Genomic DNA, 21,008 nt, shown 5'->3' with positions numbered 1-21,008 from the left:
ACAAACATGACAATAGTAAAGTCAAACCATGATGTCCTTGCTCCAATCTCACCAAATGGTCTCTGTAGTCTGAAGTGTGCTTTAGTTCCTGAATAGATGGTTGGATTTTCATATAGGATAGCATTAAGATGTACAATTTTGACAGAACCTCAAAAGAAATAACAAATGTAAAATTGAACTCAATTTAATTTTGATATTTAGACCCCAGTCCAGGGAAAACTTCATCCACTGATGGTCCCGGATTTGCATCCTCCGATTGTCTGGGATGTCATGTCTTTGTTGCCTCCTCCGAGAATTCTGACTGAGCCTGGATAAATTGCTTCCGTTACTTTTCAGAAAATTAGACTTTATCAAGTACCTTTCACCAAAGGTCTGGGATTCATCCTGATTATATCACCTACTCAAAAGGTCCTACTTTGGTTGATGATACGTTCAGGAATGCATAAAAACAAGTCTACTTCCTCAAGTCCTGGTGTAGATTAGACATGACCCCCACACCCCCAACAACATTTACAGATGCATAACTGTGTGGTATGGGAAATGTTTTGTGAAAAACTGCAACAGAAAGTGGTGAATGCATCTTCTATCACAACACGAAGCTGCTTCACCACAATCAAAATACCACATTCTCAAAATATCAGCCAACTTAAAGAATTCATCCCACCCTGATGAAATTATTTTCTCGCTCCTGTTACACCTTGGATCTGTCGATGGTCCAAGATGATTCTTGTTATGCTTTATCTCTGTAAATGGACCCAGGTAAATCCTGTCCCACTTTGCCTCTGTCGATGGATCCAGCTTGGTTCTGACGCACCTTGCCTGTCAATAGTTCCAGCTCAATCCTGAGCCCACCATGAATGGACTGGCTTGGTACAGGGCCCCTTACAAACACGATGGTTCTGCCTTGATTCTGACCCACCTTGGTTCCATTGAAGGATCCTGCTTAGTCCTGGGCACTTTACTTCTTTCAATGTGTTGGACCTCGTCCTAGTCCAGCCAAATTTCCTCTTCTGATGGTCCCAGAGTGCTTGATATGATGATAAAGAAAAGGCTCCATTTCTATTACTTACACTCACACCTGAGAAAACCTTTCATTAATGCCGTACACTGATCATATTCTACAAATACACCATGCTGCAGAAACCTTAAAAGACAGCTCAAACCTTCACACAAGTCTCCTTCCTGCCATCAAATGTGCCTATGTACACCGGTTCCCCAGTAAAAAAGACAACATCTTACGTGACTCATCCCACTCTGAATGATCCCTGCTCGCCATTCTCCCATCAGAGCGAAAAAAAACACACATTTCAAATTGCACAATATCAGGTTCAAGTCAATGACGATCTCGGTGGTGTTATACTTGTGAACAAACAAACATGACAATAGTAAAGTCAAACCATGATGTCCTTGCTCCAATCTCACCAAATGGTCTCAGTGACTCTGTAGTCTGAAGTGTGCTTTAGTTCCTGAATGGATGGTTGGATTTTCACATAGGATAGCATTAAGATGTACAATATTGACTGAACCTCAAAAAACATAACAAATGCAAATGTGAACTCGATTTAATTTTGATAGTTAGAGTTCAGTCCAGGGAAGCCTGCATCCACTGATGGTCCTGGATTTGCATCTTCCGATTGTCAGGGTTTGGCACATTCTTGTTTCCTCCTCCATGAATTCTGACTGAGCTTGGATAAATTACTTCCGCAATTTTTCAAAAAAATTAAGTCTGGGATTCTTCCTGATTTTATCACCTACTCAAAGGTCCTAATTTGGTTTATTGGTACAGTCAGGAACGCACACAAACAAGTCTCACACAAACAAGTCTATTTCCTCAAGTGCTGGCATAAATTAGGCTTCACCCCTCAACAAAATTTACAGATGCATTATTGTGTGGTATGGAAAATGTTTTGTGTAAAATTGCAATAGTAAGTGATGAATGCATCTGCTACCATCACATGACACAGTTTCACCACCATCTACATACCACATTCTCTCAATATCAGCTAACCTGCAGAAGAATGCATCCCACCCTGACCAAGTTATTTTCCCGTTTTTGTTACACCTTGCCTCTGTCGATGGTCCAAGCTGAAACTTGCCATGCCTTGCCCCAGTAAATGGTCCCAAATGCGTCCAGTCCCACCTTGGCTCTGTCGATGAATCCAGCTTGGGTCTGATGCACCTCGCCTGTCGATAGTTCCAGCTCAATCTGAGCCCACCATCAATGGACTGTCTGGATACAGGTCCCCTTACGTACATAAATTCTTCAGCCTTGGTTCAGACCCTACTTGGCTCCATCGAAGAATCTTGCTTAGTCCTGGGCTCTTTGCTTCTTTCAATGTGTTGGACCTCGTCCTAGCCACGCTGCCAACTCCGATTACTTCCAGCCAAATTTGCTCCTCTGATGGTCCCAGAGTGCTTGATATGATGATAAAGAAAAGGCTCCAATTCTATGACTTACACTCACACCCGAGAAAACCTTTCATGAATGCTGTACACTGATCATATTCTACAAATATACCTTGGAACAAAATCCTGTCAGGACGCAAATTCAGTCCCACGGTCCCTGCTCCACCTTGGATTACAAGATGCTGCAGATACCGTTAAAGTCAGCTCAAACCTTCACACAAGTCTCCTTCCCTGCCATCAAATGTGCCTATATACACTGGTTCACCAGTGAAACAGACAACATTTTAAGTGACTCATCTCACTCCGAACACTCCGTATTCTCCATTCTTCCATCAGAAAGGAAAAAAAAATACAATTTGAAATTGCACAATTACTCTATAGCTGGTGTAATACTTATGAACAAACAAACATGACAATATTAAAGTCAAACCATGAAGTCCTTGCTCCAATCTCACCGAATGGTCTCAGTAACTCTACTCTCTGAAGTGTGTTTTAGTTGCTGAATGGATGGTTGGATTTTCATACTGGATAGCATCAAACCTACAATGTTGACTGAACTTCAAAAAACGTAACAAATGCAAAATTGAACTCTATTGAATTTTGATATTTAGAGCTCAGTCCAGGCAAGCCTGCATCCACTGATGGTCCCAGCTTCGCATCTTCTGTTCATCTGGGTTTGTCATGTACTTGTTGCCTCCTCGAGAATTCTGACTCAGCCTGGATAAATTGCTTCCGTCACTTTTCAGAAAATCAGACAATATCAATACCTTTGATGAAAGGACTGGGATTCATCCTGATTATATCTCCTGCTCAAATGGTCTTAGTTTGGTTGATTGTACAGTATTGAATGCACACAAACAAGTCTCCTTCCTCAAGTGCTGGTGTGAATTAGGCATGACCCCCAACAACATTTACAGAAGCATGACTGTGTTGTATGGGAAATGTTTTGTGTAAAACTGCAAGAGAAAGTGATGAATGCATCTTCTACCATCACATGAAACAGTTTCACCACCATCTACATACCACATTCTCTCAATATCAGCTAACCTGCAGAAGAATGCATCCCACCTTGACCAAGTTATTTTCCCGTTCCTGTTACACCTTGCCTCGGTCGATGGTCCAAGCTGAAAATTGCCATGCCTTGCCCCAGTAAATGGTCCCAAATGCGTCCAGTCCCACCTTGGCTCTGTCGATGAATCCTGCTTGGCTCTGATGCACCTCGCCTGTCGATAGTTCCAGCTCAATATGAGCCCACCATCAATGGACTGTCTGGATACAGGGCCCCTTACGTACATAAATTCTTCAGCCTTGGTTCCGACCCTACTTGGCTCCATCGAAGAATCTTGCTTAGTCCTGGGCTCTTTGCTTCTTTCAATGTGTTGGACCTCGTCCTAGCCACGCTGCCAACTCCAGTGTTTCCCGATTACTTCCAGCCAAATTTGCTCCTCTGATGGACCCAGAGTGCTTGATATGATGATAAAGAAAAGGCTCCAATTCTATGACTTACACTCACACCCGAGAAAACCTTTCATGAATGCTGTACACTGATCATATTCTACAAATATTCCTTGGAAAAAAATCCTGTCAGGACGCAAATTCAGTCCCACGGTCCCTGCTCCACCTTGGATTACAAGATGCTGCAGAAACCGTTAAAGTCAGCTCAAACCTTCACACAAGTCTCCTTCCCTGCCATCAAATGTGCCTATATACACTGGTTCACCAGTGAAACAGACAACATTTTAAGTGACTCATCTCACTCCGAACACTCCGTATTCTCCATTCTTCCATCAGAAAGGAAAAACAAATACAATTTGAAATTGCACAATTACTCTATAGCTGGTGTAATACTTATGAACAAATAAACATGACAATATTAAAGTCAAACCATGATGTCCTTGCTCCAATCTCACCAAATGGTCTCAGTAACTCTACACTCTGAAGTGTGTTTTAGTTGCTGAATGGATGGTTGGATTTTCATACTGGATAGCATCAAACCTACAATGTTGACTGAACTTCAAAAAACATAACAAATGCAAAATTGAACTCTATTGAATTTTGATATTTAGAGCTCAGTCCAGGCAAGCCTGCATCCACTGATGGTCCCAGCTTCGCATCTTCTGTTCATCTGGGTTTGTCATGTCCTTGTTGCCTCCTCGAGAATTCTGACTCAGCCTGGATAAATTGCTTCCATCACTTTTCAGAAAATCAAACCTGACCAAGTTATTTTCCCGTTCCTGTTACACCTTGCCTCTGTCGATGGTCCAAGCTGAAACCTGCCATGCCTTGCCGCAGTAAATGGTCCCAAATGCGTCCAGTCCCACCTTGGCTCTGTCGATGAATCCAGCTTGGCTCTGATGCACCTCGCCTGTCGATAGTTCCAGCTCAATCTGAGCCCACCATCAATGGACTGTCTGGATACAGGGCCCCTTACGTACATAAATTCTTCAGCCTTGGTTCCGACCCTACTTGGCTCCATCGAAGAATCTTGCTTAGTCCTGGGCTCTTTGCTTCTTTCAATGTGTTGGACCTCGTCCTAGCCACGCTGCTGGACCTCGTCCTAGCCACGCTGCCAACTCGAGTGTTTCCCGATTACTTCCAGCCAAATTTGCTCCTCTGATGGTCCCAGAGTGCTTGATATGATGATAAAGAAAAGGCTCCAATTCTATGACTTACACTCACACCCGAGAAAACCTTTCATGAATGCTGTACACTGATCATATTCTACAAATATACCTTGGAAAAAAATCCTGTCAGGACGCAAATTCAGTCCCACGGTCCCTGCTCCACCTTGGATTACAAGATGCTGCAGAAACCGTTAAAGTCAGCTCAAACCTTCACACAAGTCTCCTTCCCTGCCATCAAATGTGCCTATATACACTGGTTCACCAGTGAAACAGACAACATTTTAAGTGACTCATCTCACTCCGAACACTCCGTATTCTCCATTCTTCCATCAGAAAGGAAAAACAAATACAATTTGAAATTGCACAATTACTCTATAGCTGGTGTAATACTTATGAACAAATAAACATGACAATATTAAAGTCAAACCATGATGTCCTTGCTCCAATCTCACCAAATGGTCTCAGTAACTCTACACTCTGAAGTGTGTTTTAGTTGCTGAATGGATGGTTGGATTTTCATACTGGATAGCATCAAACCTACAATGTTGACTGAACTTCAAAAAACATAACAAATGCAAAATTGAACTCTATTGAATTTTGATATTTAGAGCTCAGTCCAGGCAAGCCTGCATCCACTGATGGTCCCAGCTTCGCATCTTCTGTTCATCTGGGTTTGTCATGTCCTTGTTGCCTCCTCGAGAATTCTGACTCAGCCTGGATAAATTGCTTCCATCACTTTTCAGAAAATCAAACCTGACCAAGTTATTTTCCTGTTCCTGTTACACCTTGCCTCTGTCGATGGTCCAAGCTGAAACCTGCCATGCCTTGCCGCAGTAAATGGTCCCAAATGCGTCCAGTCCCACCTTGGCTCTGTCGATGAATCCAGCTTGGCTCTGATGCACCTCGCCTGTCGATAGTTCCAGCTCAATCTGAGCCCACCATCAATGGACTGTCTGGATACAGGGCCCCTTACGTACATAAATTCTTCAGCCTTGGTTCCGACCCTACTTGGCTCCATCGAAGAATCTTGCTTAGTCCTGGGCTCTTTGCTTCTTTCAATGTGTTGGACCTCGTCCTAGCCACGCTGCTGGACCTCGTCCTAGCCACGCTGCCAACTCGAGTGTTTCCCGATTACTTCCATTCAAATTTGCTCCTCTGATGGTCCCAGAGTGCTTGATATGATGATAAAGAAAAGGCTCCAATTCTATGACTTACACTCACACCCGAGAAAACCTTTCATGAATGCTGTACACTGATCATATTCTACAAATATACCTTGGAAAAAAATCCTGTCAGGACGCAAATTCAGTCCCACGGTCCCTGCTCCACCTTGGATTACAAGATGCTGCAGATACCGTTAAAGTCAGCTCAAACCTTCACACAAGTCTCCTTCCCTGCCATCAAATGTGCCTATATACACTGGTTCACCAGTGAAACAGACAACATTTTAAGTGACTCATCTCACTCCGAACACTCCGTATTCTCCATTCTTCCATCAGAAAGGAAAAAAAAATACAATTTGAAATTGCACAATTACTCTATAGCTGGTGTAATACTTATGAACAAACAAACATGACAATATTAAAGTCAAACCATGAAGTCCTTGCTCCAATCTCACCGAATGGTCTCAGTAACTCTACTCTCTGAAGTGTGTTTTAGTTGCTGAATGGATGGTTGGATTTTCATACTGGATAGCATCAAACCTACAATGTTGACTGAACTTCAAAAAACGTAACAAATGCAAAATTGAACTCTATTGAATTTTGATATTTAGAGCTCAGTCCAGGCAAGCCTGCATCCACTGATGGTCCCAGCTTCGCATCTTCTGTTCATCTGGGTTTGTCATGTACTTGTTGCCTCCTCGAGAATTCTGACTCAGCCTGGATAAATTGCTTCCGTCACTTTTCAGAAAATCAGACAATATCAATACCTTTGATGAAAGGACTGGGATTCATCCTGATTATATCTCCTGCTCAAATGGTCTTAGTTTGGTTGATTGTACAGTATTGAATGCACACAAACAAGTCTCCTTCCTCAAGTGCTGGTGTGAATTAGGCATGACCCCCAACAACATTTACAGAAGCATGACTGTGTTGTATGGGAAATGTTTTGTGTAAAACTGCAAGAGAAAGTGATGAATGCATCTTCTACCATCACATGAAACAGTTTCACCACCATCTACATACCACATTCTCTCAATATCAGCTAACCTGCAGAAGAATGCATCCCACCTTGACCAAGTTATTTTCCCGTTCCTGTTACACCTTGCCTCGGTCGATGGTCCAAGCTGAAAATTGCCATGCCTTGCCCCAGTAAATGGTCCCAAATGCGTCCAGTCCCACCTTGGCTCTGTCGATGAATCCTGCTTGGCTCTGATGCACCTCGCCTGTCGATAGTTCCAGCTCAATATGAGCCCACCATCAATGGACTGTCTGGATACAGGGCCCCTTACGTACATAAATTCTTCAGCCTTGGTTCCGACCCTACTTGGCTCCATCGAAGAATCTTGCTTAGTCCTGGGCTCTTTGCTTCTTTCAATGTGTTGGACCTCGTCCTAGCCACGCTGCCAACTCCAGTGTTTCCCGATTACTTCCAGCCAAATTTGCTCCTCTGATGGTCCCAGAGTGCTTGATATGATGATAAAGAAAAGGCTCCAATTCTATGACTTACACTCACACCCGAGAAAACCTTTCATGAATGCTGTACACTGATCATATTCTACAAATATTCCTTGGAAAAAAATCCTGTCAGGACGCAAATTCAGTCCCACGGTCCCTGCTCCACCTTGGATTACAAGATGCTGCAGAAACCGTTAAAGTCAGCTCAAACCTTCACACAAGTCTCCTTCCCTGCCATCAAATGTGCCTATATACACTGGTTCACCAGTGAAACAGACAACATTTTAAGTGACTCATCTCACTCCGAACACTCCGTATTCTCCATTCTTCCATCAGAAAGGAAAAACAAATACAATTTGAAATTGCACAATTACTCTATAGCTGGTGTAATACTTATGAACAAATAAACATGACAATATTAAAGTCAAACCATGATGTCCTTGCTCCAATCTCACCAAATGGTCTCAGTAACTCTACACTCTGAAGTGTGTTTTAGTTGCTGAATGGATGGTTGGATTTTCATACTGGATAGCATCAAACCTACAATGTTGACTGAACTTCAAAAAACATAACAAATGCAAAATTGAACTCTATTGAATTTTGATATTTAGAGCTCAGTCCAGGCAAGCCTGCATCCACTGATGGTCCCAGCTTCGCATCTTCTGTTCATCTGGGTTTGTCATGTCCTTGTTGCCTCCTCGAGAATTCTGACTCAGCCTGGATAAATTGCTTCCATCACTTTTCAGAAAATCAAACCTGACCAAGTTATTTTCCCGTTCCTGTTACACCTTGCCTCTGTCGATGGTCCAAGCTGAAACCTGCCATGCCTTGCCGCAGTAAATGGTCCCAAATGCGTCCAGTCCCACCTTGGCTCTGTCGATGAATCCAGCTTGGCTCTGATGCACCTCGCCTGTCGATAGTTCCAGCTCAATCTGAGCCCACCATCAATGGACTGTCTGGATACAGGGCCCCTTACGTACATAAATTCTTCAGCCTTGGTTCCGACCCTACTTGGCTCCATCGAAGAATCTTGCTTAGTCCTGGGCTCTTTGCTTCTTTCAATGTGTTGGACCTCGTCCTAGCCACGCTGCTGGACCTCGTCCTAGCCACGCTGCCAACTCGAGTGTTTCCCGATTACTTCCAGCCAAATTTGCTCCTCTGATGGTCCCAGAGTGCTTGATATGATGATAAAGAAAAGGCTCCAATTCTATGACTTACACTCACACCCGAGAAAACCTTTCATGAATGCTGTACACTGATCATATTCTACAAATATACCTTGGAAAAAAATCCTGTCAGGACGCAAATTCAGTCCCACGGTCCCTGCTCCACCTTGGATTACAAGATGCTGCAGATACCGTTAAAGTCAGCTCAAACCTTCACACAAGTCTCCTTCCCTGCCATCAAATGTGCCTATATACACTGGTTCACCAGTGAAACAGACAACATTTTAAGTGACTCATCTCACTCCGAACACTCCGTATTCTCCATTCTTCCATCAGAAAGGAAAAAAAAATACAATTTGAAATTGCACAATTACTCTATAGCTGGTGTAATACTTATGAACAAACAAACATGACAATATTAAAGTCAAACCATGATGTCCTTGCTCCAATCTCACCAAATGGTCTCAGTAACTCTACACTCTGAAGTGTGTTTTAGTTGCTGAATGGATGGTTGGATTTTCATACTGGATAGCATCAAACCTACAATGTTGACTGAACTTCAAAAAACATAACAAATGCAAAATTGAACTCTATTGAATTTTGATATTTAGAGCTCAGTCCAGGCAAGCCTGCATCCACTGATGGTCCCAGCTTTGCATCTTCTGTTCATCTGGGTTTGTCATGTCCTTGTTGCCTCCTCGAGAATTCTGACTCAGCCTGGATAAATTGCTTCCATCACTTTTCAGAAAATCAGACAATATCAATACCTTTGATGAAAGGACTGGGATTCATCCTGATTATATCTCCTGCTCAAATGGTCTTAGTTTGGTTGATTGTACAGCATTGAATGCACACAAACAAGTCTCCTTCCTCAAGTGCCTGTGTGAATTAGGCATGACCCCCAACAACATTTACAGAAGCATGACTGTGTGGTATGGGAAATGTTTTGTGTAAAACTGCAAGAGAAAGTGATGAATGCATCTTATACCATCACATGAAACAGTTTCACCACCATCTACATACCACATTCTCTCAATATCAGCTAACCTGCAGAAGAATGCATCCCACCCTGACCAAGTTATTTTCCCATTCCTGTTACACCTTGCCCCGGTCGATGGTCCAAGCTGAAACTTGCCATGTCTTGCCCCAGTAAATGGTCCCAAATGCGTCCAGTCCCACCTTGGCTCTGTCGATGAATCCAGCTTGGCTCTGATGCACCTCGCCTGTCGATAGTTCCAGCTCAATATGAGCCCACCATCAATGGACTGTCTGGATACAGGGCCCCTTACGTACATAAATTCTTCAGCCTTGGTTCCGACCCTACTTGGCTCCATCGAAGAATCTTGCTTAGTCCTGGGCTCTTTGCTTCTTTCAATGTGTTGGACCTCGTCCTAGCCACGCTGCCAACTCCAGTGTTTCCCGATTACTTCCAGCCAAATTTGCTCCTCTGATGGTCCCAGAGTGCTTGATATGATGATAAAGAAAAGGCTCCAATTCTATGACTTACACTCACACCCGAGAAAACCTTTCATGAATGCTGTACACCGATCATATTCTACAAATATACCTTGGAAAAAAATCCTGCCAGGACGCACATTCTGTCCCACAATCCCTGCTCCACCTTGGATTACAAGATGCTGCAGAAACCGTTAAAGTTAGCTCAAACCTTCACACAAGTCTCCTTCCCTGCCATCAAATGTGCCTATATACACTGGTTCACCAGTGAAACAGACAACATTTTAAGTGACTCATCTCACTCCGAACACTCCGTATTCTCCATTCTTCCATCAGAAAGGAAAAACAAATACAATTTGAAATTGCACAATTACTCTATAGCTGGTGTAATACTTATGAACAAACAAACATGACAATATTAAAGTCAAACCATGAAGTCCTTGCTCCAATCTCACCGAATGGTATAAGTAACTCTACACTCTGAAGTGTGTTTTAGTTGCTGAATGGATGGTTGGATTTTCATACTGGATAGCATCAATCCTACAATGTTGACTGAACTTCAAAAAACATAAATGCAAAATTGAACTCTATTGAATTTTGATATTTAGAGCTCAGTCCAGGCAAGCCTGCATCCACTGATGGTCCCAGCTTCGCATCTTCTGTTCATCTGGGTTTGTCATGTCCTTGTTGCCTCCGAGAATTCTGACTCAGCCTGGATAAATTGCTTCCATCACTTTTCAGAAAATCAGACAATATCAATACCTTTGATGAAAGGACTGGGATTCATCCTGATTATATCTCCTGCTCAAATGGTCTTAGTTTGGTTGATTGTACAGCATTGAATGCACACAAACAAGTCTCCTTCCTCAAGTGCTGGTGTGAATTAGGCATGACCCCCAACAACATTTACAGAAGCATGACTGTGTGGTATGGGAAATGTTTTGTGTAAAACTGCAAGAGAAAGTGATGAATGCATCTTCTGCCATCACATGAAACAGTTTCACCACCATCTACATACCACATTCTCTCAATATCAGCTAACCTGCAGAAGAATGCATCCCACCCTGACCAAGTTATTTTCCCGTTCCTGTTACACCTTGCCTCTGTCGATGGTCCAAGCTGAAACCTGCCATGCCTTGCCGCAGTAAATGGTCCCAAATGCGTCCAGTCCCACCTTGGCTCTGTCGATGAATCCAGCTTGGCTCTGATGCACCTCGCCTCTCGATAGTTCCAGCTCAATCTGAGCCCACCATCAATGGACTGTCTGGATACAGGGCCCCTTACGTACATAAATTCTTCAGCCTTGGTTCCGACCCTACTTGGCTCCATCGAAGAATCTTGCTTAGTCCTGGGCTCTTTGCTTCTTTCAATGTGTTGGACCTCGTCCTAGCCACGCTGCCAACTCCAGTGTTTCCCGATTACTTCCAGCCAAATTTGCTCCTCTGATGGTCCCAGAGTGCTTGATATGATGATAAAGAAAAGGCTCCAATTCTATGACTTACACTCACACCCGAGAAAACCTTTCATGAATGCTGTACACTGATCATATTCTACAAATATACCTTGGAAAAAAATCCTGTCAGGACGCACATTCAGTCCCACGGACCCTGCTCCACCTTGGATTACAAGATGCTGCAGAAACCGTTAAAGTCAGCTCAAACCTTCACACAAGTCTCCTTCCCTGCCATCATATGTGCCTATATACACTGGTTCACCAGTGAAACAGACAACATTTTAAGTGACTCATCTCACTCCGAACACTCCGTATTCTCCATTCTTCCATCAGAAAGGAAAAAAAAATACAATTTGAAATTGCACAATTACTCTATAGCTGGTGTAATACTTATGAACAAACAAACATGACAATATTAAAGTCAGACCATGATGTCCTTGCTCCAATCTCACCAAATGGTCTCAGTAACTCTACACTCTGAAGTGTGTTTTAGTTGCTGAATGGATGGTTGGATTTTCATACTGGATAGCATCAAACCTACAATGTTGACTGAACTTCAAAAAACATAAATGCAAAATTGAACTCTATTGAATTTTGATATTTAGAGCTCAGTCCAGGCAAGCCTGCATCCACTGATGGTCCCAGCTTTGCATCTTCTGTTCATCTGGGTTTGTCATGTCCTTGTTGCCTCCTCGAGAATTCTGACTCAGCCTGGATAAATTGCTTCCGTCACTTTTCAGAAAATTAGACTTTATCAAGTACATCTTGCCAAAGGTCTGGGATTCATCCTGATTATATCACCTACTCAAAAGGTCTTAGTTTGGTTATTGGAACAGTCAGGAATGCACACAAACAAGTCTACTTCCTCAAGAGCTGGTGTATATTAGGCATGACCCGCAACAAGATTTACAGATGCATAACTGTGTGGTATGGGAAATGTTTTGTGTAAAACTCCAAAAGAAAGTGGTGAATGCATCTTCTACCACCACACCTAACTGCTTCACCACCATCTACATACCACATTCTTCAAACATCAGCCAACCTGCAGAGGAATTCATCTCACCCTGACCAAGTTATTTTCCCGTTCCTGTTACACCTTGCCTCTGACGATGGATCCAGTTTGGTTCTGATGCACTTTGCCTGACGTTAGTTCCAGCTCGATTCTGCGCACACCATCAATGGACCGGATTGGTACGGGCCCCTTTCTTACATCGATGGTTCTTGTCTTGGTTCTGACCCACCTTAAACCATCGAAGGATCTTGCTTAGTCCTGGGCTCTTTGCTTCTTTCAATGTGTTGGATCCAGTCCTAGCCACGCTGCCTACTCCAATGTTTCCAGATTATTCCCAGCCAAATTTCCTCCTCTGATGGTCCCAGAGTGCTTGACATGATGACGAAGAAAGAGCTCAAATTCCATTACATAAACTTACACCTGAGAAACCTTTCATGAACGCTGTGTCCTGATCGTACTCTTTAAATACACCTTTGAAAACAATCCTGTCTGGATGCTCAGTCAGTAACACAGTACCTGCTCAACAGTCCCTACCCCACCTTGGATTACAAGATGCTGCAGAAACTATTAAAGTCAGCTCAAACCTTCACACAAGTCTCCTTCCCTGCCATCAAATGTGCCTATATACACTGGTTCACCAGTGAAACAGACAACATTTTAAGTGACTCATCTCACTCCGAACACTCCGTATTCTCCATTCTTCCATCAGAAAGGAAAAACAAATACAATTTGAAATTGCACAAATACTTATGAACAAACAAACATGACAATATTAAAGTCAAACCATGAAGTCCTTGCTCCAATCTCACCAAATGGTCTCAGTAACTCTACACTCTGAAGTGTGTTTTAGTTGCTGAATGGATGGTTGGATTTTCATGTTGGATAGCATCAATCCTACAATGTTGACTGAACTTCAAAAAACATAAATGCAAAATTGAACTCTATTGAATTTTGATATTTAGCGCTCAGTCCAGGCAAGCCTGCATCCACTGATGGTCCCAGCTTCGCATCTTCTGTTCATCTGGGTTTGTCATGTCCTTGTTGCCTCCTCGAGAATTCTGACTCAGCCTGGATAAATTGCTTCCATCACTTTTCAGAAAATCAGACAATATCAATACCTTTGATGAAAGGACTGGGATTCATCCTGATTATATCTCCTGCTCAAATGGTCTTAGTTTGGTTATTGGAACAGTCAGGAATGCACACAAACAAGTCTCCTTCCTGCCATCAAATGTGCCTATTTACACTGGTTCCCCAGTGAAACAGAATATCTTTCATGACTCATCCCACTCTAATGGAAGATGGGTGAACAGGGAGCATTCAGAGAGTAAAAAAAGCACAATTTAAAAACGCACAATATCAGATTCAAATCAATGACAATCTCAGTGGTGTCATACTTTTGAACAAACAAACATGACAATAGTAAAGTCAAACCATGATGTCCTTGCTCCAATCTCACGAAATAGTCTCAGTAACTCTACACTCTGAAGTGTGTTTTAGTTGTTGAATGGATGGTTGGATTTTCATGTTGGATAGCATCAAAAGCTACAATTTTGACTGAACCTCAAAAGACATAACAAATGCAAAATTGAACTCGATTGAATTTTGATATTTAGAGCTCAGTCCAGGCAAGCCTGCATCCACTGATGGTCCCAGCTTTGCATCTTCTGTTCATCTGGGTTTGTCATGTCCTTGTTGCCTCCTCGAGAATTCTGACTGATCCTGGATAAATTGCTTCTGTCACTTTTCAGAAAATTAGACTTCATCAGGTACCTTTCACCAAAGATCTGGGATTCATCCCGATTATATTACCTACTCAAAAGGTCCTCGTTTGTTTAATGGTAGTCATGAATGCATACAAACAAGGCTTCTTCCTCCAATGCTGGTGTAAATTAGGCATGACCTGCCACAACATTTACAGATGCATAATTGTGTGGTATGAGTAATTTTTGTGCAAAACTGCAACAGAAAATGGTGAATGCATCTTCTATCACCACACCTAACTGCTTCACCACCATCTACATACCAGATCCTCAAAATATCAGCCAACTTACAGAAGAATACATCCCACACTGACCACATTATTTTCTCTTCCGATGGTCCAGGAGTGCTTCATATGATGATGACAAAAATGCTCCAATTCCACTATTTCCTCTCACACCTGAGAAAACTTTGCATGAACGCTGTGTCCTGATCAAATTTTACAAATGTACCATGGAAAAAATCCTGTCAGGATGAACAGTCAGTACCACAATCCCTGCTCCACAGTTCCTGTTCCATCTTGGATAACAAGATGCTGCAGAAACCCTTTGAGACAGCTTTAACCTTCACACAAGTCTCCTTCCCTGCCATCAAATGTGCCTACGTACACTGGTTCTTCAGTGAAACAGACAACATATTAAGTGACTCATCCCAATCTGAACACTCGCCATTCTCCATTCTTCTACCAAAAATGAAAAAAAAACCACCATTTGAAATTGCACGATATCAGATTCAAAACAATGACTATATCGGTGGTGTTATACTTGTGAATAGACAAACGCTACACCAGGAAAAATAAATGATATCCGCACTCCATTCTCGCTGATGCTGTCGGTAATTCTGTACTGTATTTAATTTGCTGCGTGAGTCTGGATTGTCATGTTAAATAAGCGTAAAAATCAAACAATTTTGACTGTACCTAGAAAACCATAGCAATCCAAAATTGTCCTTGAGCTCTTTTCCCTCCTTCAAATTTCATAGCTGAGTCCAATCATGCTTCCATCGATGGTCCCAGCTTTGCATTCTCTCATCGTCAGGGTTTGTGCTATCCTCCTTCAATGTTCAGGAATTGAAATTTACCAAGTTTCCTCACCAAAGGTCTGGGATTCACTCTCGCTATATTGCCTCCTTGAATGGTCCAAGTTGGTTGAACTGCAGTCAAGAATGCATAGAAAAAAGCCTTTGAAGGTACAGGAGCCTGAAGTTCATCAGCTAAGTTCAACAACGGAATCCCCCATACCCCTGAATAACAGGCTCTTCAACCTCTTACCAAGTCATAAGTTCCTCCAGGACCACCAAAAGATCACCATTGAAACAACACACTCAGTTTGCTCTAAATGCAATAACAAATATTTACCTGTCCTTTTATACTTATCTCTTATTCCGCCTCATGGAATATTGCAGTAATTTAATTTATTCTCTTGTAGATCCATCTGATATACTTGTGCAGCTGCAGGAAGTGAGAATTTCAGGGCATTGGTGCAGCATACATGACAAATTCTCCAACTCAAATCACACACCACCAGATTCTGAGAAGATTATCTATTGCTGCTGTTGCACTGCTAAACAAAACTCACAAAATATAAAATGTTGCCTTTCCTCCCTTCTTATTGATAAATATTTTAGCCCTGGATTCTAGACTGTGATTTAATTGCCATAAATCACACATAAATCGATCCTTTTCAGTGAACTTCAAATCATGCGACAATAACATTCAACTTGAGCTTGAGTTATCTGTCCTCTTCCTCTTGCAACGGATTGGGTTCTGGCCAAGCGACCTCCACCAATGGTCCAGATTGGTAAAAGGAATAGCCATGAAAGCACATAAACACCTACCACATATTTTGGCATGTAAGTTGAGTTTTGAAACCCTCAAAGCACTCAAATATCAGGGGTCGACTTATGTGCCAAATCAAAAAGTGAGACTTTAAACTCAAAAAAAGAGCTTGATATAGATTTGGCGTTCACGATGACTCCTGAAGCATTCCCCATCACCAATTCCGTCACACTCTGACACCTCTCCACTCCTGCCCGCGAGACCGAGGTTGCCGCTCCTGCACAAGACGACACGTTGCCCTGATTCCTACACCAAGGATACTTGGGCAGTGAGGCAACCTCTTCGATGTGGATGGCACCGCACCCAATGTCGAGAATGGAGTCGCCTTCACTGACTCCAGCTGCAGCTGATGCTGAAGACTTGGACCCAGCTTCATTTGGCATCTTCCCAGCCAGAAGCAAAGGGTTTTTTAAAATTGTTTTTGTAATCGCTTGCTTAATTTTTTTTGATGGGGAGTTATCTTATACACTTGATATATAATATAAGCCATGAAAATGAGGCTGACAATGGAGACCTGACTTATCTGAAGGTTGACTTATATGTCAAAATATACAGTAGTTTCTCAGGTACATGAGAAAATTAGGTGTGTACCCCGCATGCCTCAACATCTATTGCAAATTTAGAAAAATTTTGAAATCATCCTGCTCCATGAAAGTTGATAAGAAACCACCAACAGTGGGGAATTCAGCTCAGGTCACCCAAGCATTCTTCCCTCCCATCAACTTTAAATAAACAGCCAAAATACTGAGGGGCTGATCCCAACTCAGCCACACCTTTTATCATTCCATCACGTACCAGATTCAAAGTTGTTACTATAATCACTGATATCACACTCCTGAACAAACTTCACAATAGCAAAGTATGTCTTTACTCCACTCTCACTGACTTGACATTTTGCACGATGTTTTACTTCCTATACACGTGCATAGATTGTCTTACTTGGTGGCAACAAAACAATCATTTCACCACATCTCAAGTACACGTCACAATGCAATTGATCGTATGTTGGGGGCCTATTACCTCAAGGTGGGCACATTGCCTTCTTCTATGATCCTGGTTTGGAGGATGTGATGGGAAAAAAAATCAACTCATACTTTTGTCCAGGTGCCTGTGAAATTTCATCATCCCTCAACAACTTTTGCAGAGGCACCCACAAATGAATCCATCAGAATGCACCCACAAATGGAAAACAATGGAATAGAAGATCTCAACTCTGGATGTCATCTTTGAATTCTCAAATCAATTTCATTCTTCCAAGTAATCGCTATACAGTTTCTAGCTACGGCCAATGCAATTTGGAATTTCTCTCATTTTAGTCCCCAACTCAATGTCATACTCTATCCCAACAAAATTAATAATAGACCAAGTGCAAGTTTAAATGGAAATCAACCTTCCCAAAACTCCATCATCCGACAGCATAAGGGTTTCATCTTTTCACAAAGCCATACTGAATTGGAAAGGAAGCAACCTCTTCACCGTATCGAAAACACAGATCCAAAGTACTGAATCCGCATTTCCTTAACCTCTCAGGAGTTAAATAAAGCTGGTGCAAAAAAAAATGATAACGAACTAATCTAGATCTCACATTTACTAATTTGGTTACACTATCTTCACACAAAGTCGTCCATTCTTCCTGAGATATTGGAACAGACAAATCATTCTCTCTATTTTTTGTTTCATACAAATCCGGTTTAGTCATTTAATGTTGCACCAACCATACATTTCTGAAATAACCCCCCCCCCCCCATCAGTAAGTAAAATTTCGTTCGCTTTGTTAACCTTAACTCACATCCAAACAAAGCAAAGACTTGATAATATGCAAACAATGCAGCTGATGTCATTGCAATTTTTTCTTTCAATCTATTAAATGACAGCTTCCTAACCATCTCCTACCAATTTAATACCTTTCTGTTCCCAGGATTGCAAGTAAATTTATTCTGATACAAGGAAGCATGAGTTCCAACATCTCCATTAAATGTTTTGAGACAGGTCAATTCTAATTGGACAACCCCCATCCTCCAGCCTCGTCCTTTCATCACCATTCAATCACAGGGCCAGCGCCGTGAGGTCGAGCTCGTCTGCAAGGGGTTCTCTCCCGTGACTTTGCCCGTGGGCTCCGGTTCCCTGCAAAACGCACGGGGGGCGGGGTCCGCAATCTGCTGCTCCCGGCGGGGCAAGACCCTTTCTCCTCCTGGCCCTCCCCTCCGAACCTCCGCTATTCTCCCACCTCGTCCACACTTCAGCATCTCTCAAAGGTGCAAGAGAAAAGAGCAGTGAAAAACCTGTGCTCCTGCGGTGAGCTCGGACGTCCGGCCTTTCCCCGCGGAGGCCACGGCTCAGCTGGAAGCCTGGGGCACGAGGACCGGCGGCGCGCCGGCCGGCCGGCCCTCGGCGCCGCGCCAGGACAGACGGGGTGGCGGCCCGCCCCGGGCCGGACGGTCAGTCCGGGCGGCGTCGGCGATCTCCTCGACGCGCTGCGCAGTTGGCGGACGAGCCGCTCGGGACGATCTGTGGGGAGAATAGATCACATCTGAGTGCGAGACCGTGTTCCCGCAACCAGGACAAGCTCTGCTTGCCGACAGACAGCCCCGCAGCCGCTGGTCAGGCGGGTGTGGCCAGAGTGGCCCGTCCCCACTCCCAAACCCCCCCCCCCCCACCCCTCACCCGATGGCCGCCAAAGGCTTACGTCCATCGCACGAGTTGCCAGAGCGACGAGACCGAAAGATTCGCTCTGTGCCCGCCATAAGCACCGTGAACAACCCAAAAACGGGATTCTTACATGTTCCACGGCTCAAGGCGCTGGTGCCGGTCTGACCGTCCCCGCCGCCGCCGCCGCCGCCGCCGCCGCCGCCCTCCTCCTCTTCTCCCGCCGCCGCCGCCGCGGCCGCCCTCCTCTTCTCCCGCCGCCGCCGCCGCGGCCGCCCTCCTCCTCTTCTCCCGCCGCGGCGGCCGCCGCCGCCGCCGCCGCCGCCGCTCTCCTCCTCCTCTTCTCCCGCTCGTTCGCTCCTCCGACGTCTCGCAGACTGGCCCCTACGCCCTCACAGGCTGCCTTATATACGCTGCCCATTTCCCGCCTCGACGCTGATTGGGTCGTTGGGACCCCGACAACAGGGTGGAACCGAATCTGACTGGACAATCCAAGCTCGAGGCCAAATTGTCCGCTCTGAGAATTCCCGCCAATTTTCAGAATCGAAAAGACGTCATTTTGCAAATATTTAACCGTTTCTGACTGAAAAAATTAAACATCTCTCTCCACGAGAGAGACTGGGTGTGAGGCGCGTTCAGAGGTGTGTGTGTGAAAGTGTTCACGGAGATTTATGGCTCCAAAACACGCCGTTTGGCCCATCGAGTCAATTCCCCCCCCAGTTGTCTGCCAGAGCTTGTGGCATGTTTTCAAAACATTTCCTCTCTGTGCTTTTTAAATGTCCTCATTGTATCTGCCCTGACCCGTTCCTTGACCAGCTCCTTCAATAGAACTCTCCCAGGGAAAGAAATGACCCTTGGTCACCCAGAATAGGCTGTGACTTTCTATCTGCAGGGAAGGAGGCAGAGGGGTGACCTTATAGTGGGCTAGAACCTCAAGAGGTGCATTAATGGAAGATTGTTCAGGGTCCCGAGGAGCTACTTTTCCCACATGAGCTGGTGGAAAGATCGAAGGAACTGCAGAGGAACCTGGAGGTGGATATCATGATCATGTTTAAAAGAGAGCGAGGTGGATGCACAGAATGATATCAAGGGGGATAGCCCAGGTATAGGAACATGAGAGGAGCTCAGTGGGACAACTTGGTCGGCATGGACCTGCTGGGCTGAACGGCCTCTTTTCTCTTCCAAATACAAAGAGCACCCCATATCCAATGACCAGCTTCTTGTCTGGCACAGAGAGGGACCCACAGCGTTTCCAGTCACAAACTACTTGATCAACATCTTCTCAAAATGTGTGGCTCTGAAGTTGGCGGGATATCTCAAACCGCATGACTGTTGTCCAAGGCATCAATCCGATTGGGTTTCAACCCAAGACACACAGGAGATGATGGGAAGCTAAACACAATCTGCTGGAAGAACTCTGTGAGAGAAGAAAGACTGGTCGGCGTTTCGCGCCAAAACACCTCAGGTCTGGGGAAGGGGCTCAGTCTCGAAAGGTTGATCATTCTGTACCACCTGCTGAATTGCTCGTGTTTGGCTTCGGCTCAAACCCCAGAGACTGCGGACCAATCGGCGTGGAGGCGTGAATGCCTGCGGTCCAATCGGCGTGGAGGCGGGAATGCCTGCGGTCCAATCGGCGTGGAGGCGGGAATGCCACGGTGTGAACGGCAGCCCGTCACGTTGTGAGGGGCCAGTCTTCACCCTGGACCAGAGCGGGGAGAAGGAAAAGTGGCGGGAAACAAGCAGGTCGACCTGAGCGACTGAAGCGTCCCGCGAGTGGATCCTCGCTGCTGCAGATCCCCTTCCACGGTCCTGACGGAGAGCGGACACCATGAGAAATCCCGTGACGGGGCTGCAGGGACTCAGAGCCCCTCCTGGACCCCCGCAGCCACCGGGAGCTGCCCTGACACCCGACCACACATCAAACACACGAAAGTTCTTTTCAGAGCTCGATCTTATCCCGCCCACTTATCTCCACTGAGCTTGTTTTTTTATTCCGAACTTAAATAAAAGTTTATTTCTTCCGAACTTTG

This window comes from Narcine bancroftii, chromosome 5, assembly GCF_036971445.1.
Source record: "Narcine bancroftii isolate sNarBan1 chromosome 5, sNarBan1.hap1, whole genome shotgun sequence".
Taxonomy (NCBI): domain Eukaryota; kingdom Metazoa; phylum Chordata; class Chondrichthyes; order Torpediniformes; family Narcinidae; genus Narcine; species Narcine bancroftii.
The sequence above is the reverse complement of the archived record's forward strand: the minus strand, read 5'-3'. Positions refer to the sequence as shown.